This window comes from Rattus norvegicus, chromosome 13 (assembly GCF_021556685.1).
Source record: "Rattus norvegicus strain SHRSP/BbbUtx chromosome 13, alternate assembly SHRSP_T2T, whole genome shotgun sequence".
Taxonomy (NCBI): Eukaryota; Metazoa; Chordata; class Mammalia; order Rodentia; family Muridae; genus Rattus; species Rattus norvegicus.
Window position 1 is genome coordinate 5,187,970 of NC_141546.1, and position 19,091 is coordinate 5,207,060.

At 37.2% G+C, this 19,091-nt stretch overlaps 1 pseudogene; it reads left to right on the forward strand.

Moving 5' to 3' along the window:
• Nucleotides 1-3,452: 3,452 nt before the first annotated feature.
• Sfpq-ps1 (splicing factor proline and glutamine rich, pseudogene 1) lies at nt 3,453-16,623 on the forward strand (annotated as a pseudogene).
• Nucleotides 16,624-19,091: the final 2,468 nt, after the last annotated feature.

Below are 19,091 nucleotides of genomic sequence, written 5' to 3' on the forward strand. Positions count from 1 at the left end.
GAAGAAACACTCTGGCTTCAAGAGCCATAGTGAAGTATTACCTTTCTCTAAGTAAACTAATTCCTTGACAAGTATTGAACGTTATTCACAGTGTTAACAACGAATATTGTGATGACAATTTTTATTGTTTTTTCAGTGTGAATACTTGAAACATGCATATGAAACGAATACTATCAGCACCAATACCCAGTGATGATACAACAAGGTCTCATCAATTCTATTTTATCTACACTCAGAATCATTTGCTCCAGTTTGGATTATATGAAAGAGTGCTTAGATCAAATCACCCCATGACATAGAATCACACCAGCACATATTTCTTGAAGATCAGAATCCATTATTACTCTTAGGTAGACTCATTATAATAATAAATCTAGTAGGTCAATTCACAAAACATTTTAGACATGTGGATGTTGGTGCTTTAGTTGTTGGTCAGAAGTTTCCTTGTTTCTCCTTTTCAAAGAGCTAATGGCAAAGATTCCTCTAAGTTTGCTTTGATTTAATGATCTCTCTTCTTTCACTTTTTATTTTTTCCTTGAAACAGTGTATTAAAGGAAACATATTTATCATCCAGACATCCTGGCCATCCCTCTGGTCTGATATAACAAGCTCTCTGTTGCTATAAATTGGTGTTCACATTTAATGAGACTCACAGACACTTTGGCAAGAATTCTTCACACGTGGTTTGTATATCTCCATCAGAGACAGACATTGTTCAGATGGCTTAGAGGTCATTTGGGCTTCCTTGAATATTAATGATTACTACTTAAAGCATTAATTTTTTTAGGGTCAAATAAATTAACAATGAAAGTGAATTATGTTGGTTTCCCTCCTATTAACTTGGATACACTACAGAAAAAAAAATTGCTTGTGGTTTAGGGATTTAAAGTGCAGTTTATAGAAGCAAAAAACAATGTCTTTTCGGTTGCTTTACATACCAATTTTAAATCTGTGATTCATGTCTCTAGTATCCTTTAAGTGACTGTGGAGATGGGAATGAATAATGAGTATGCAGTATGTTATTTATCATATTTGATGCCTAAATTGCCCAATCTCAGCCAGCAGTAAGTACTCATTTTAAATTTGATTATTCAGTCATATTAATGCAATGCTGTTTACATCTCAGAGTTTCTTGTTATGGAATGATGGGGCAAATCTGAGGTCATCTTTTCGTGCTTTGCAATGGTCAGTGTTGAAAGAAAAACATCTTGCTTTAGAGACATATGACTTTAAGCAGCAAGCATCAGAGTCTGGGAGTTTTCACAGGCTTGCTGCCCCTTCTTACAGTTTTCGTGGAAAGAAAAAAGAAAAAATCTCTAGAGTTAATATAATTCTTTTGGAAGGAAACTGCATTAAATGTTCATACTGCAATTTCCTGTTCACATTCTGAACAACATGCATTTTTTTGTCTTCCTTGTCATTTTTTTTTCTTTTTTTTCGGAGCTGGAGACCGAACCCAGGGCCTTGCACTTGCTAGGCAAGTGCTCTACCACTGAGCTAAAACCCCAACTCCTCCCTTGTCATTTCTTATCATCTTATACTGGTCTTCAGTGCATCAAGTAAAGCACCCATTGCTTCATTCCATCCCAGTCTATCAGTAACAGTTGTGAGGCGGCAGTGATATGAACATTACAATTTACAATAAGAATAAAGAATCACAATAGCCTGTATATTGTCTTGATTTACACTTTTCTTTTTCTCATCTCACGTTTTAGGATAATTAAGTTGTTTTACATATGCTGAAAACTTGTGTTTGTGCCATCAGTTTCTATGTGCATTTATGTATCTGTTTCAGTTTCCTAATTTGGGGATTGATATCCAATCCCAAGGTGCTTTAAAGTTCTTGCAACTATATTTTATTTTCAGAATAGCCAAATGTCTATTCCTATTTCATGCATTCATTCCCACGCCAGGTAAAGATAATCTTCTGCTTAATTGCATATTTTCATATAATTCTGAGTATGTTGTGCACATTTACACACAAATATGCACATGTTTTTTGTATTCATAAGTACATATTTAATATACATCCACACAGAAGAATATAATTATTTGTCCCTTATTTATAGTCAACTATATTTCTCTTCACCTTGTTTCTCCCATTTAAATATAATCAGAACATCATGTGCACTATTAATACGAGACATATAATCTATTTTATATTTTATTATTGTCCATTTTAGAGATTTACTCAAAGTTATTCAAACAGTTTATTGCTAACGGTCATTTAGCGTGTTTGCATTTTCACTTTTGCTAATAAATTCTGTGCCTAAGCTTTGCAATAGGTACTTAGAATCTGAAATATTTGAGTCAGAGAACAAATGTTCTAGTAACCTCAAAAGACATTACCAAATTCTTCTACATGAACACTTAATTAGGACACATATTTTTCTTTAGTTCATGCTTTATATGAATGTGAGTATGTACATGCTATATCATGCCTGCCGAAGTTAGAAGACAACTGAACATGTTGGTTCTCCTTTCTGCTTTATTTCTTACTATCTTTTGCTTGTTTGTTGCAAAATATACTAGGATATCTAGCCTGTGAAAATTCTCCTGTTTCTAACACCTATCTCACCGTAATAGGATTCTAAGCAGATTCTACTGCCCATCTTTGCAAGTGTTTTAGAGACTTGAGTCAGATCCTTTTGCTTACAGCCCTCATTTCTATACCCACTGGGTCATTCTCCAATCCTTTCAGACAATTTGATTCTTAGGATCTGCTTCCTGGTCTTTATTTAGATAGGGTATTTCATATTTTACTTTAATATCCCTGGCCAAGGTTCTGAATACAAAATTGGATGCACTGACTTGTCTTCTGCACAAACCTTGTTAATTTATCAACTTTTTTTCATAATTTTTAATATGTTCTCTTGGACATTTCAGTTGCATATTAATCATGAAAGTATTTTATATGGCAAAGTCATGTATCATATTAAGTGCCATTGTAAGTTAAAGTCATTATGAGAATTACCATTGAGAATACATATTTTATTTTACAACTTGTAAAAATACCCATGTTTTCAGAATTAAGGACATTATATAATCAAAGAAGTCAAGCATCTACCTTTATTTCTTCCATCAATTCTCTTAAAAACTTGGGTAAGATTTTTGTTTACTCATATTTTTGTGTATATTTTTTTTGCTTATATACTTACAACTTATATGCAAGCAAATAAATGTATAAGACACATATGTTTGAGTAGACAATATTGAATATGCATTTCAAATAATAGAATCTAAATGCAAATCATAAATGAAGAAGTGCAAAACCAAAGTTTCTAGTTCAAAGTTGGTTAAATTTATAAAGTAAGATATGGCAACTGTGAAACAGAATGAATCCCAAATGTGCCATGACATACATTTGTATATTACAGGGCTTTGATCAGTGAAAAATAATGCTGTAGATTTTTTATACTCTATACATTGAAGAGTATAAGTATCCTGACGGCATGTATGGGTAAGGGTTAAGAGTTGTAAGGAGAGGAGGTGAGAAAATGACTGCAAGTTAAGCATTTGATACTTTAATAATGCTGAAGACCTAAATTTATTATGGAAATCACAAGAGAAAAACCTGGAAAGAATGGGACAAACTTATAATACCATTATTGAGAAGACAGAGGTTTGAAGATTCCTGTGTCTCACTGGCTAAATAGTCAAGCCTAATTAGAGTCACGGTCTCCTTGAGAAACCTTGTCTCAAAGTGCAAGTGGGTCTGGAGAGATGAATGAGCAGTTAAGAGTATTTGGTGGTCTTAATATAAAATGATCTTCTGGCTCATCAAAAACAAACATATGTGCCTAAATATCAATATAATGATTCTTATATTTAAAATGTAGATGGCCCTAGAGGAATACTTGCTGAGGTTGTCCTCTGGTCTCCACATGTACATACATATACACACACATGTGCATAATCTCTCTCTCTCTCTCTCTCTGTCTCTCTCTCTCTCTGTCTCTCTCTCTCTCTCTCTCTCTCTCTTTCTCTGCCTCTTCCCCAGCATTGACAAAGATCAGCATTTAATCACAAAGATTGTTGAGAGAGAGAGAGAGAGAGAGAGAGAGAGAGAGAGAGAGAGAGAGAGACACCACATGGAAAGACAACTGAAAACTGCAAAGGTATTTATCATCATATCAAATGTCTCATTTAACAATGTGGCCAAAATGCCAGAACCTTCAGAAGAATATTGTTCCTACTCAGGTATGTCATTATACAGGACATTGCAAGTCCATCTTCATTAAAATAAGTGAATTTCTTAAAACTCAGATAAAAATATTGAGGAATACTACAGAGAAAAGATCCATTTGTTTTTACATTTTGGTTCTAAATAGAAATTGTGAACTTGATATCTGACAGAAGTTTATTTCCTATTGTATCTCCACAACAGGTGAAATGTAAAGACTTTCTAAGCCACTGACAAAGTGTCACTAAGCTTTGAGTTAGCTGTGACAGTATTGCAGACTGAGTCAATGTGCCTTTTGGGACTAGAAATAGATGATCTTCTCTAAATATAAAGGTGTTTGTTTATTTGATTGTTTGTTTCTTTGTCTGTTTTTAATTGAAGCTTTTTTTTCTGTAATAGAGTTTTACCTCTTATCACATGTTCTAGAGCACATACTTCCCTAAATCCTTAATGCATCAATACATACATTTAAAATGTAAGTTAGAAACATAAAGCTTTCTGGATTCTGGAGGGAAAGATGGAGTCTTTTATTCTACTCACTTACTTGCTAAACAAATAAATATGGCTTGGGAGATGGCTCTGTAGGTAAATCACTTTACACAAAAGTATCAGTGTCAGAGTTACTTTGCTTGAAACACATAAATGTTGAACATCTGTGAAGCCTATTCTGAGACCAGCAAGTAGAAGGCTTAGTCAGAGAATACCCTGATAAGCCTATAGCCAAATCAGGAGATTCTTTGAGCTCCAGACCTTCAGGAGACTCTGTCTCATTAAATAAAACTTGGGAGGTATCAAGTAGTATACTAGATATCAACTTCAGTCTTCTACATGCAGGAACATACACAAACATATGAATATGCATGCACACATGTATACAAACTATACACTATTATGCAACAAATATAAATTAATTAATTAAATAATTAATGCAATGGGGTATGTTGTATGACTTGCTTCATGGAATGGTGAAAAAAATGACTTCTCTTCAAGTATCTTGTTTGTTTTTAACTCATTAATGTTTCTTCCCCTAAATAATACTTATTAAAATCAGAAAATAAAAACAAGACACTGTGCCAGATCTAATTGCATGGATTTAATAGATGTCAGATAACACTAACATATTTAACAAAACAAAATATTTTAAATTAAATCTCAAAATTATGTAATTCAAAATTCATAACTTGAAACTGGGATGTGATGAAAAATAATTATGATTATTCTAAGCTGGATCTTGAACTAAAACTAAGTTTAGACAGCTTTATTTTCTACTCATTTGTAAATTCATCATTATATCCTTGATATGCATAAGTGAATAGATATCTAGTCGAAGCATACTCTTTTGTACATGTCAATATATTTAACAAAGCGGAGACACCGCCGGAACCTGAAGGAAAAAGACTGGATAAACAGTTCTCTGCACCCAAATCCTGTGGGAGGGAGAGCTTAAACCTTCAGAGAGGCAGACACGCCTGGGAAACCAGAAGAGACTGCACTCTGCACACACATCTCGGACGCCAGAGGAAAACACCAAACACCATCTGGAACCCTGGTGCACGGAAGCTCCCGGAAAGGGCGGTGCAGATCATCCTGCTTGCTGCCACCACAGAGAGCTCGTGGGCAGCACCCCGCGAGCAAACTTGAGCCTTGGGACCACAGGCAAGACCAACTTTTCTGCTGCAAGAGACCGGCCTGGTTAACTCGGGACACACAGAGGCAGAATTCCTCTAGGGCCGGGAATGTCCTGTGTTTACCAGGAGTCCCACACTCTCTGCCCCCAGACCCCGTGGGAGAGAGAACTCACCGCCTGGTCAGGTGGGCACTCCTGAGGCCCAGAAACCAGAAGAGACTGAACTCAAGACACAGGCCCACAGGAACAGCTGAAGACCAGTAGAGAAGAAAAACTACACGCTCGAAAGCAGAACACTGTGTCCCCATAACTGGGTGAAAGAAAACAGGAAAACAGGTCTACAGCACTCCTGACACACAGGCTTATAGGACAGTCTGGCCACTGTCAGAAATAACAGAACAAAGTAACACTAGAGATAATCTGATGGCGAGAGGCAAGCACAGGAACACAAGCAACAGAAACCAAGACTACATGGCACCATCGGAGCCCAATTCTCCCATCAAAACAAACATGGAATATCCAAACACACCAGAAAAGCAAGATCTAGTTTCAAAATCATATTTGATCATGAAGCTGGAGGATTTCAAGAAAGACGTGAAGAACTCCCTTAGAGAAAAACAGGAAAACATTCATAAACAAGTAGAAGCCTACAGAGAGGAATCGCATAATCCATGAAAGAATTCAAGGAAAACACAATCAAACAGTTGAAGGAATTAAAAATGGAAAAAGAAGCAATCAAGAAAGAACACATGGAAACAACACTGGATATAGAAAAACAAAAGAAGAGACAAGGAGCTGTAGATACAAGCTTCACCAACAGAATACAAGAGATGGAAGAGAGAATCTCAGGAGCAGAAGATTCCATAGAAATCATTGACTCAACGGTCAAAGATAATGTAAAGCAGAAAAAGCTACTGGTCCAAAACATACAGGAAATCCAGGACTCAAAGAGAAGATCAAACCTAAGGATAATAGGTATAGAAGAGAGTGAAGACTCCCAGCTCAAAGGACCAGTAAAAGGAGGTCAAGGAGATAGAGATAGAGATCGGAAAAGAAGAAGTCAAAATATCACTATTTTCAGATGATATGATAGTATATTTAAGTGATCCCAAAAGTTCCACCAGAGAACTACTAAAGATGATAAACAACCTCAGCAAAGTGCATCGGTATAAAATTAACTCAAATAAATCAGTAGTCTTCCTCTACACAAAAGAAAAACAAGCCAAGAAAGAAATTGGGGAAACGAAACCCTTCATAATAGACCCAAATAATATAAAGTTCCTTGGTGTGACTTTAACCAAGCAAGTAAAAGATCTGTACAATAAGAACTTCAAGACACTGAAGAAAGAAATTGAAGAAGACCTCAGAAGATGGAAAGACCTCCCATGCTCATGGATTGGCAGGATTAATATAGTAAAAATGGCCATTTTACCAAAAGCGATCCACAGATTCAATGCAATCCCCATCAAAATACCAATCCAATTCTTCAAAGAGTTAGACAGAACAATTTGAAAATTCATCTGGAATAACAAAAAACCAAGGATAGCTAAAACTATCCTCAACAATAAAAGGACTTCAGGGGGAATCACTATCCCTGAACTCAAGTAGTATTACAGAGGAATATTGATAAAAATTACATGGTATTGGAATAGAGAGAGACAGATAGAGCAGTGGAATAGAATTGAAGATCCAGAAATGAACCCACACACCCATGGTCACTTGATTTTTGACAAAGGAGCCAAAACCATCCAATGGAAAAAAGATAGCATTTTCAGCAAATGGTGCTGGTTCAACTGGAGTTCAACATGTAGAAAAATGCAGATCGATCCATGCTTATCACCCTGTACAAAGCTTAAGTCCAAGTGGATCAAGGACCTCCACATCAACCAGACACACTCAAAATAATAGAAGAAAAACTAGGGAAGCATCTGGAACACATGGGCACTGGAAAAAAATTTCCTGAACAAAACACCAATGGCTTATGCTCTAAGATCAAGAATCGACAAATGGAATCTCATAAAACTGCAAAGCTTCTGTAAGTCAAAGGACACTGTGGTTAGGACAAAACGGCAACCAACAGATTGGGAAAAGATCTTTACCAATCCTACAACAGATAGAGGCCTTATATCCAAAATATACAAAGAACTCAAGAAGTTAGACCTCAGGGAGACAAATAACCCTATTAAAAAATGGGCTTCAGAGCTAAACAAAGAATTCACAGCTGAGGAATGCCGAATGGATGAGAAACACCTAAAGTAATGTTCAACATCTTCAGTCATAAGGGAAATGCAAATCAAAACAACCTGAGATTTCACCTCACACCAGTGAGAATGGCTAAGATCAAAAACTCAGGTGACAGCAGATGCTGGCGAGGATGCGGAGAAAGAGGAACAGTCCTCCATTGTTGGTGGGATTGCAGACTGGTACAACCATTCTGGAAATCAGTCTGGAGGTTCCTCAGAAAATTGGACATTAAACTGCCTGAGGATCCAGCTATACCTCTCTTGGGCATATACCCAAAAGATGCCCCAACATATAAAAAAGACACGTGCTCCACTATGTTCATAGCAGCCTTATTTATAATAGCCAGAAGCTGGAAAGAACCCAGATGCCCTTCAACAGAGGAATGGATACAGAAAATGTGGTACATCTACACAATGGAATATTACTCAGCTATCAAAAAAAATGACTTTATGAAATTCGTAGGCAAAAGGTTGGAACTGGAAAATATCATCCTGAGTGAGCTAACACAATCACAGAAAGACATACATGGTATGCACTCATTGATATGTGGCTATTAGCCAAAATGCTTGAATTACCCTAGATGCCTAGAACAAACAAACTCAAGACGGATGATCAAAATGTGAATGCTTCACTCCTTCTTTAAATGAGGAAAAAGAATACCCTTGGCAGGGAAGGGAGAGGCAAAGATTAAAACAGAGACTGAAGGAACACCCATTCAGAGCCTGCCCCACATGTGGCCCATACATATACAGCTACCCAATTAGACAAGATGGATGAAGCAAAGAAGTGCAGACCGACAGGAGCCGGATGTAGATCGCTCCTGAGAGACACAGCCAGAATACAGCAAATAGAGAGGCGAATGCGAGCAGCAAACCACTGAACTGAGAATAGGTCCCCCGTTGAAGGAATCAGAGAAAGAACTCGAAGAGCTTGAAGGGGCTCGAGACCACATGTGTACAACAATGCCAAGCAACCAGTGCTTCCAGTGACTAAGCCACTACCTAAAGACTATACATGGACTGACCCTGGACTCTGACCTCATAGGTAGCAATGAATATCCTAGTAAGAGCACCAGTGGAAAGGGAAGCCCTGGGTCCTGCTAAGACGGAACCCCCAGTGAACTAGACTGTTGGGGGGAGGGCGGCAATGGGGGGTGGGGTGGGAGGGGAACACCCATAAAGAAGGGGATTGAGGAGGGGGATGTTTGCCCGGAAACCGGAAAAGGGAATAACACTCGAAATGTATATAAGAAATACTCAATTTAATAAAAAAAAATAAAAAAAGAAAAAAAAATATATTTAACAAAGCATATGGAAAACTAATACTAAAAATATCTTTGCATTTATACTCTAATATCCTCTTCCCCTTTAATTGTATAACGTACACTCAAGTAAACTGTGTGTCTAGCAAAATCATCCAGTTAAAACTGAATTTAGCTGAATTTAAAGAAAACCATTTATTTCACTTGTTTCAAAACATTTTTCTTGGGTTTAGTTAGCTTGTCCATCTCCCCATTCATATTCCCTCCCTTGCAATAGTCAGGAAAAGAAAGGGATATATAAGTTAACCATTCACCACACACCTGGATTCTGAGCACTGGCACACTGTCTGACTCTGTATCCCTGGGGAAATCCTGTAAGATTTTGGGCCCAACTCTCTCTTTGTCTCTTCCCCAGCATTGACAAAGTTCAGCATTGAATCACTGAGATTGTCCAGATCTGATCTATGTTATGAGAAATAAAACTTTAATAGCTAAATGACAGAAGTGCTATTTTCATTATCTGAACACCCATTCCCCTAACCTGAACATGCCTCTGTGAACATCTGTAGCCAGGGGATGTCCCGATAAAACCTTTTCTTCAATTGTGTTTTTTTTGTTGTTGTTATTATTTCAAAATTAAATAAATTACTTTGTGGCTGTAGTGAAAATAATCACTGGTAGCATGTTTATTCCTGCCTTACACCATTTATAGTCCCAGAAGAAAGAAACAGATAGCCTTATAAAGGCAGCACAATGCTGAACAGCTTTCTATCTTCCATTCTGTTGGAATCTACGTTCTTATTCGTAACCTAAGTTATTACTTACTATGTTCCACCTATGCTGCTCTGAACTCCAACTACTCAGCCCTGTGGGCCATATTCTCTTGGTCCCTGACCCATTCTCTCTCTCTCTCTCTCTCTCTCTCTCTCTCTCTCTCTCTCTCTCTCTCTCTCTCTTGCTCTCTCTCTCATTCTTCTTCTACACATGGTGGTTCTTGTTCTCTTTCTTGTGGTTCTCAAACCCAGCATCATAAACCCCACCTATGTCTCTTCTCCAACCAATTGTCAGCTTCTTTATTTACCATTCTGAATTAATTTGGGATCAGTGTTCCAGGGGTTGCATGCAGAATCCAGCTTTTGCCCTCATTTAGCATTAAAATAGATAGTAAAAGATTAAAAAAAAACCTAAAAAACTACCACTTTCATTCTAATGTAAGGCTTTGTTTCCCTCAGATATAAATAGAACACAATTATAACTATTATGCAAACTAAAGTATAGGGTGTGATATATACTTATAATGTCTAGTCCATCACACTTAGACATTTGGATAAAGTATTCTATCACCTATCCTAATTTCAAGAGTTTTCAATTCTGTACCGCAATGATGTTTAATTTTGAGTTTAATTGCCATCTGAAAATTATCCTTTAAACATCTTCCTTGCTAGATAACTTAGGATTAATTGTGACACTATATTTATTCATCAATACCATCAGATATTTAAGAAAGAAGTAAATATTACCTTAACATGCATAAAGCACAAAGACACAGCTTCCAAAATTGAACAATTGGAAGAAAAACCTTGGAAAGTCCCCGATATTTCTTATAATGTTAGAACATCTATTTTCAGTCTTTATGCCCAGAATATCTGACAGATCTTAAGTGATGCTGTAACTATGAAAGTATTGTCAAGGCTTAGCATGTGACAATCCTGCATCCATTTGCCCTTTTTGGACAGCATTTTGTCTGCATTTGAATTTAGGTCATTTTCCCCCATGGATTAGCAAGAAGCAACTCTACATGGAGATATTGATGTTCATCTCTTTCCCTGAAGAGATATAGGAATACTGTCAGAAAAAGAGATGCCTCATAGTCAGTACACTTTAAAAAAATGAAATAACATTAAATGTCATATTTTCTGAATCTCTGTGTCTTTTAAAGACAATCTATACAGAGCATTACTGAACTTTCAAACATTGATCATTTTAACTCTTCACTATTTGAGTAACTTTAAAACAGTTTATTATAATTAAATAAATTAGAATCTAATAAGAAAATGTGTTTCATTAATTGACTATTATCTTACATTGTTTAATCATTCTACAAAGTATCTGATAGCAGTTTTTAAAAGGGCTAGGGCTAACCCTTGTATTCTTAAATGAGTTTCATAGGCACAATGGCTATAAGTAATGAATTAATTTTAAATTTTGTATCAATATGCAAATATTCATAACAATGAAATCCTTAAACCTGTGCCAATATATAAATTCTGTACAATGAAAGCAATTATAACTTTAATTACGCATCAACATATAAAGATTTCTACCAAACTAAGAGTATGTCTATAACATGATTTGTTAAAGATTAAATATTTATTAACCCATCCATATCTGTTTGGTTTCTGTAATATATCTACATCTCTTTTTCTTTTTAGCCCCATCCAATTTCCTAAGAAAGAATAGAGAAGAGGAAGGAAAGATTGGATTCTTTCTAAGTTTTCATTTAGTTTCCTCTCCGTGTGAAGTAACAATATTTTGTAAACTATTCCCTAGAATGACAATACATCTAAAATTCACAAAACAAACAAAATCAAGTACCCCAACTTATAGGATTAGGATGGTGATTTCCCAATTAGTTCATGCTGAACTGTGGTAAAGGATCTCTCTCTCTCTCTCTCTCTCTCTCTCTCTCTCTCTCTCTCTCTCTCTCTCTCTCTCTCTCTCAAATAAGAAAATTAGAATAGGCCCAAGGAAGCTAAATACAGAATTTTTTCTTCAGTCTATGAATCCTGAGAAAATTCAGAGCTTACCTGTAACCATCTGAAAGACTGGATGCTCCAAGGTCATTGGGGATTATAAGACATTTCTGAAGCTGTTCTGGATGCAGTTTCTGGAAACAGCATCAATTGAGGGAGAATTAGGCAGGAAGGTGGAACAGCACGTCATTTTATTATCCCAGAGGGTGAATTTTGTAAGAGCTGCACACTTGGTTTCTCATTCTGTCATATATAAATCTTTCAACCAATATTTAATTCTATAAAGACATTTATATGGATCGTGCAGGGTACAGTGGTTAGTTAAGCATTAATTTTTGCCCCCATTTAGAGCAGGTGAAAGATCACTGTTCTATTTATGAGTTAATTTGATCAGTATTCAAAATGAAATAAATCTTCATTCATGCCATGTGAAAGAATAGCATGAAGAATTTTGAGGATTCTGTAACTGACAAGATTTATTGGCTATGTATAGTTGAAGTTTTGGCTACAGAAGACATTTTTGTCTTGACCAGATTTAGTTAGGGCTGATCCCATGTAGAGGGGTCAGCAGTTAATGTTGCCTGTACTGTTTGGTCTCGCTGACTTTTTTCTTCTTGTATTAAGTCATGATCTTCATTTTTAGGGGTTCTTCCACTATCATGTCTTAACCACACTACTTTGGAAGGTGTCCAAAGCCTTTTCTCCTTTTTCTGTTGACACAAACAATAGCCTCTCTCCCAAAATATCATGTCTTTAGTGCAGCAACCTGTAATCGACAGATACAATTCAGCCGTACCCTTTTCCTTTAAGCTTCCTCTATTTTGACCTCCCTTCCAGAGGATTAGTAGTATCATTGATACCGCCAAATATATAACCACATTTATTTTGATAAATAGACAATTTAAAATGATTATTACTTTAAAACATTTAAAAATAATTGAGTCAATTTTCATTTGCTTATGAATTTTTTGGAGACTAATTTCTCTTTTTACCACTTAAAACAATTATTCTTTATTGAGATATTTCTCTGGATGATCCAGATTTGTTTAGACTAATTTGACTTCACTCAAGAAACTCAACTATAACCCTGCAACCCTATCCATGACTTTTTCTCATATAATAAGATCAAAGACATGGATTTATTTATTCATCCATATATACTTGAAAGTAAATCAATTATCATTATTTCCTCCTTCTATCTTAAAAACAATTATTGCATTTTTGATTTATTCCTCCCTTTTATGGTGATTAATTTATCTGTGGAATAAAATTATATCTCCTCTTTTTGTATAGATTGAATTAATATTCTTGTAAATGTATTAACTTCAATTAAATTTGCTTGAATTTGTCTGTATAAGCCTAGTTTTAGGCCATCAATGTGTAAAATACCAGCTAAGCAATCCCGGAGTTTCTGTGGAGCCAAAAACCCATTTGCTCATGATAGCATTCATTTCTTAAAATTCCATTATTTTTTAAAACTTCTTTAGGTGAGTCAGGCTCCCTCCATATCCTGCCTTATTTCCAACTGGGGGCTCCCCATTGGGAGATCAATGGAAACTTAGCAATCAGAAATATGTAACCATCAAATATTGTCCATCATATCTCCGTAATCCTTTTTTATTTTATGCAGTAAAGATTTTTCACATTGCTCTTTCCAACATTTACTAGAGTCGAACTATACCCCTCAGGTCAGGTGAAAAGGTCGTGTTACCCAGAGGCCTTATCCATTTCCAACCAACATTATTTAAAAAGCCTCTAACCATTGGAGTTAAGGACCCTTGCAATGGGGCAGAAGCAAAATCTGCATTTTTTGATTATAAAATAGATCATTAGAATACATATTTAAGTGGAAACAACCTGCCAAATTCTGCAAGGCAGAGCAAGAAATGGCAATAGAAAGGTGTAGAGAAATAACGCAGTATCATGGCAATTCTGGATGGAATACAAACATACCTTTAATATACACCTTTAATCCTTGACAACATAGGTAAGGTTAGTTTACAGAAGGAATCATCCATGTTTGAAAGTGATGTCTAATTAAGGTGCAAAGAAAGTGAGAAACCCAAGAAATATTTGAAAGAATGAGTCAGAGATAGGCTAGGCACCACTCTCAGATCTCTCAGATGAAGAGCACAGTAATGAAAAACTAAGAGAAGTTGAGAGAGAGAGAGAGAGAGAGAGAGAGAGAGAGAGAGAGAGAGAGAGAGTCAATCATTTCTGTCCATTTAAGTGAGTTGAGTTGAGTTAGTCCCTGGAAGTCTGTTATGTTTTCTTAGATGGGAATCAGAGCTGTGTGGTCAGTACAGTGGAGTTGAGTTCCTTCCTGAGATTTTCAGTTCCGTGAAGGTCAGCAGAGGTGGTTTCCAAAGGGAGATGCATTGATACAAGAAGAAAAAAAAATTGGTAGCTATATATTCGATTTTTAATTTATATCTAATCAATACAAAAGAACATCAGTCCATTGCTGCAGAAAGGTTTTTCCACTTTGTAGTATTATATAGCTTTATTAAACTACAATAAACTTCTTTTGTGTATTACTTGCAGAGGACACATACAAGACAACATGACATATGTTGAGCTCAGAGTACAAACTTATCTTCCAACTCTTGAGACTGAGTTCTAAGTTGACTTCCCACAGAGTATCCTGTGAAGGCCTGTCCTTCAAGCTTTCTCTTTTTCATTTCTTCCACCCTTCATCTCTCTGTAGGAGCACTGGAATCATGGATAGTTTTAATACGTGTCTAGCTTTATATGAGGCTTCTGGACACCTACTATTAGGTCCTTTTACTCTTCTTTGACAAGAGTTGTCACACATTGAGTCATCTTCTCTGCCCAATAGCTTTCCTTTGAAGAAGCATGCTAGGCTCTTGTAAGAAGCACAAGATATGAGCTTGTGCATTCTTCCATCTTGTGCTAAGCAAGGTTGCAACCACATTCCCTGAGCGACTTCTCTGCTTCTGTCTTGACCACCCTTTGATGGTTTTGGGATCCTTTCCAGGAGTCACGATGGTGGTGGTGGAGGCTTCTTTCGTCTCTATTCAGGAGGCAGTGGCCAAGGCAGCCTCCAGGACTTCTGCTCTCTGCCGCCTGGCATGGGCCAGAACCAGAATCGCCCTGGTCCTGGCAGCCAGAAGTCAGAGCTCCCGCCTCCACCTCCGCACCACCAGCAGCAGTAACCTCCTCTATAACCTCCGCTGGAGCAGCCCCACCGAACCAGCAGCTGCCACATCTACGGTTCCGCCCTCCGCCCCAGAAATCCAAGCCCTTCGTTCCCCAAGGCCCCCTTGTAGCGCCAGAGTGAGCAGTGTGCCGCCTCCCGCGGTCTCGGCCCCTCCCGCCAATCCCCCAACCACCTGGGCCAAGACCAGCCCGTGTCCTACCCCGATTCTGCCTCTCACTGTCCCTTCTACTGCGCCCAGTCCACCTCCTCCCTCAACCCCGAGTTCCCAGGCCCTGGCGGCACAAAGGCGGCAAGATGCCGATGGGCCTAAGCCTGGAGGTGACCAGGGCATGAACGCTCTTGGTGGCCACTGGAAGCCACCTCATAGAGGTGGCCGGGAGGCCCGTGGGGCCTGCAACACCATGTGCCCTACTACCAGCAGCTACATCACAGGCCACCTCCTGTCAGCCCAGGACCTCTCACAGAGGAAAAGATTAGATTAGGAGGGATTTAAAGCCAACTTGTCTCTCTAGGGGAGGTTGAGAGAAAATTTACGCACAGCACTGTAGGTTGTTTGTGGGGAACCTACCTGCTGATATCACAGAGGATGAATTAAAAAGATTGTTTGCTAAGTACGGAGACTCCGGAGAAGCTTTTATCAACAAAGGCAAAGGGTTCAGGTTTATTAAACTTGAATCTAGAGCCTTGACTGAAATGGCCAAAGTTGAACTTGATGATACTTCCATTAGAGGTAAACAGCTTTGGGTTGGGTTTGCCATACATGCTGCAGAACTGTCTATTCGGAATCCTACGACTTTTGTTTCTAGAGAACTTTTGGAAGAGGCCTTTAGTCAGTATGGTCCTATTGAAAGGGTTGTTGTAATTGTGAATGCTCATAGAAGATAACAGGGAAAGGCGTTGTTGATTTTGCTTCCAAGACAGCAGCAAGAAAAGCATGTGAAAGATGGGGTGAAGGATTTTTTCTTGCTGACAAAGACACCTTGTCATTGTGGAACCACTTGGAGATAGAAGATAAAGATGGTCTTGAAAAACTGCTCTACAGGAATCCAATGTATCAAAAGGAGAGAAAAAAAGAACAAAAAAAAAAAGAAAAAAAAAAAAAAAGGAAAGGAGAGAGCTACACCACCTCGTTTTGCTCAGCATGGCACATTTGGGTATGAAAATCCTCAGAGATGGAAGTCCTTGGATGTAATGATAAAACAGCAAAGGGAACAAGTTGAAAAAAACATGAAGGATACAAAACACAAATTGGAAAGTGAAATGGAAGATGGCTACCATGAACACCAAGCACATCTTTAGTGCCAAAATCTGATGAAATGCAAAGAAGAATTAAGGTACATGGAGGAACTTCACTGTCAAGAAATGAAGAAATGAGTATAATCTTGGTGTTTTATCACAACAAAAATAACGCCAAACTATAATGTTTGTGATATTGATGTGTGTGTATGTGTGTGTGTGTGTGTGTGTATTCACATGTACTTCACATGTATGTATGTGGATATTTGCAGAAATATTTTCTCTGTTGCTAATCATGGTATTTGAAAAAACATTAATTCATTATTTACTTGTATATGTATTTGAATGTAAGCATGCATGTTCTATGGCTTCTGTGGGAGGTCAGAGGATAAAGTGATGGAATTGGTTCTTTCAGTACACAATGTTGGGTCCCTCAGATCCAACTCAGGCTAGTTGGCAAGTACCTGTATGTGGTCAGCACTCTCAACAACATCTTCCATCTTCTTTTGGAGATGGAATTATCACAGAAACTAGAACTTAGTAATTGAATAGTCCACCTGGCTACCACACCCCAGGTATCATCTTGTCCTTGTTGCCCAGCCCTGGATTTACAAATATATGCTGACACATACAGATATTTACATGGTTGTTGTGGATTTGAACTTAGTCCCTCATACATTACACACTGAAACATCTCCCCAGTCCCTATACTGCTATATTCTCAAATCAGTTTTTTAAAGTTGGTTTTTCAACACTCAGTATTTGGAACATAAATTAATAGAGGAAAATTGACATGAAATATTCTTAGGCTAAAAAAAAATCCATAGGTACTTCCTTGTTCAATTGACAACATTAGTATTTTAATCTCTGATATAAAAATTTATCTTTATATTGTATTATATATGTATTTATATGTGAATATTTGTGTGTCTATGAAAGTGCTACGTACATATATCAAAGCATATGAAAATTTTCAATAGTAATTTCTCTACTTTTTCCATACGAATCCTGAGGATCAAACTCAATTTGTCAGACTTAGAGACAGGTATAATTACACATTTAACAAACTCACAGGCCCAGAAAAATCACTTTTAAACATTGTAAATGTAATGTCCAACAATGATGAGTTAGGATTAATTAGTATTAGTAATTAATCACACTGTTCAAAGTAATTAAGTTTTGTGAACCAATGTAGGTGTTTGGCCACAAAGAATAAAGAAAATGTACTTTGTACACACAGTAGAACTTTCTTAGGAAGAATGGTGTTATTGCACTTAGAGTTAAATCAATACCAATGGAGAATATCATATTGAGAAAACTAAGTCAATCTCAGAAAGGCAAATTTGAATTTCATATAATTTTGGCAGTTAGATTTTATGCAGTTACTTAGCATCATGCATACAAACATAAAATGAAAGTAGAAATGAAACTCTCTAGGGCTCAAAGAGAACAAATGGAGTCAGGAGATAGGAGGAAAAGCAAATATCTGTGGGAGAATGTGATCAGCATGCAATATACACCCATGTAGAATTTTTAACAAAAACATAAGAGAAAGAATTAGTGCTGTAGATAAGTGACAATGCATAATGCAGCAGGTCTAGCCAAATAACATCAATGGAAAACTGACATTTGGATTTAGATAGGCTTGAACACAGAGCCTTGTGCCTCAGTTTATGTGTGGTAGTGAGGATACCTGTTTCATTCTTTTTTCTTTACCCTCATCATCTGAGCACCACAATACCAATGTGCCCATTTTGAATTAATCTTCTAAATCATTCGATGAAATATCCAGGTTCATATTAGACCACGTCACATGTACTTAGAAGCAGAGTTTTGTTAGAGAGTGAAAGTACTCTACCTTTGGTTACAGGCTGTACCTTTATTGTTCTGGTAAGTTCCAGAGGCTAGATTCTACTACCTACACAGTCATACCTTGCATCTCCTCACTTCAGTCACTGAGCCACAGTTAAGAAGCAGTGCTGTCCTATGGCCTAACGGCAGACACTATTTTATGATCTTATTCAGTACTAGCTTCCTTCACGCTATGTGTGATGTAGGCTAACTCAGGTCTGGAACTCCTCTGTCTACATACTCAAAGGATATAAATGTAAGAGTCATTTTTGCTTATTTTCTCATTCTATTTTGTGTCTTTTCCCTGCTTAGTTTCTTCGGTGACTTAGATGTCCAGGCTACAGTTTTTATCCATGTGTTACATCATCCAAGGAAGGAATACAAACAGCAGAAGCCCAGAAGAAGCAAGACATCGATTTTTTTCAGTGCATATGGTTTCTTTGCAAAATCATGTAACTTTTATGGGTGACAGATAGTATATCACAGGGCTGCGTTTCTAAGACACTAGTTACTATAAGTATCCAGATCCTACAGCCCACATATAAGGGACACATCCCCAACAACTTTCTTTCTTCAGTGCGAAATGGATAAAAATTTCTGGGTTGTAGTTTGTAGCTTTACATACTCTGATCCTGGCTCCATGCTCTTCCTATTCTTTGCTACCCCAGGCTAAATCATATAATGGCTAAGAAACTATTTTCCTCCTCATGACAGGATATAAAAACTAGAAAGGACTCAGTCATTAAGAGCACTGA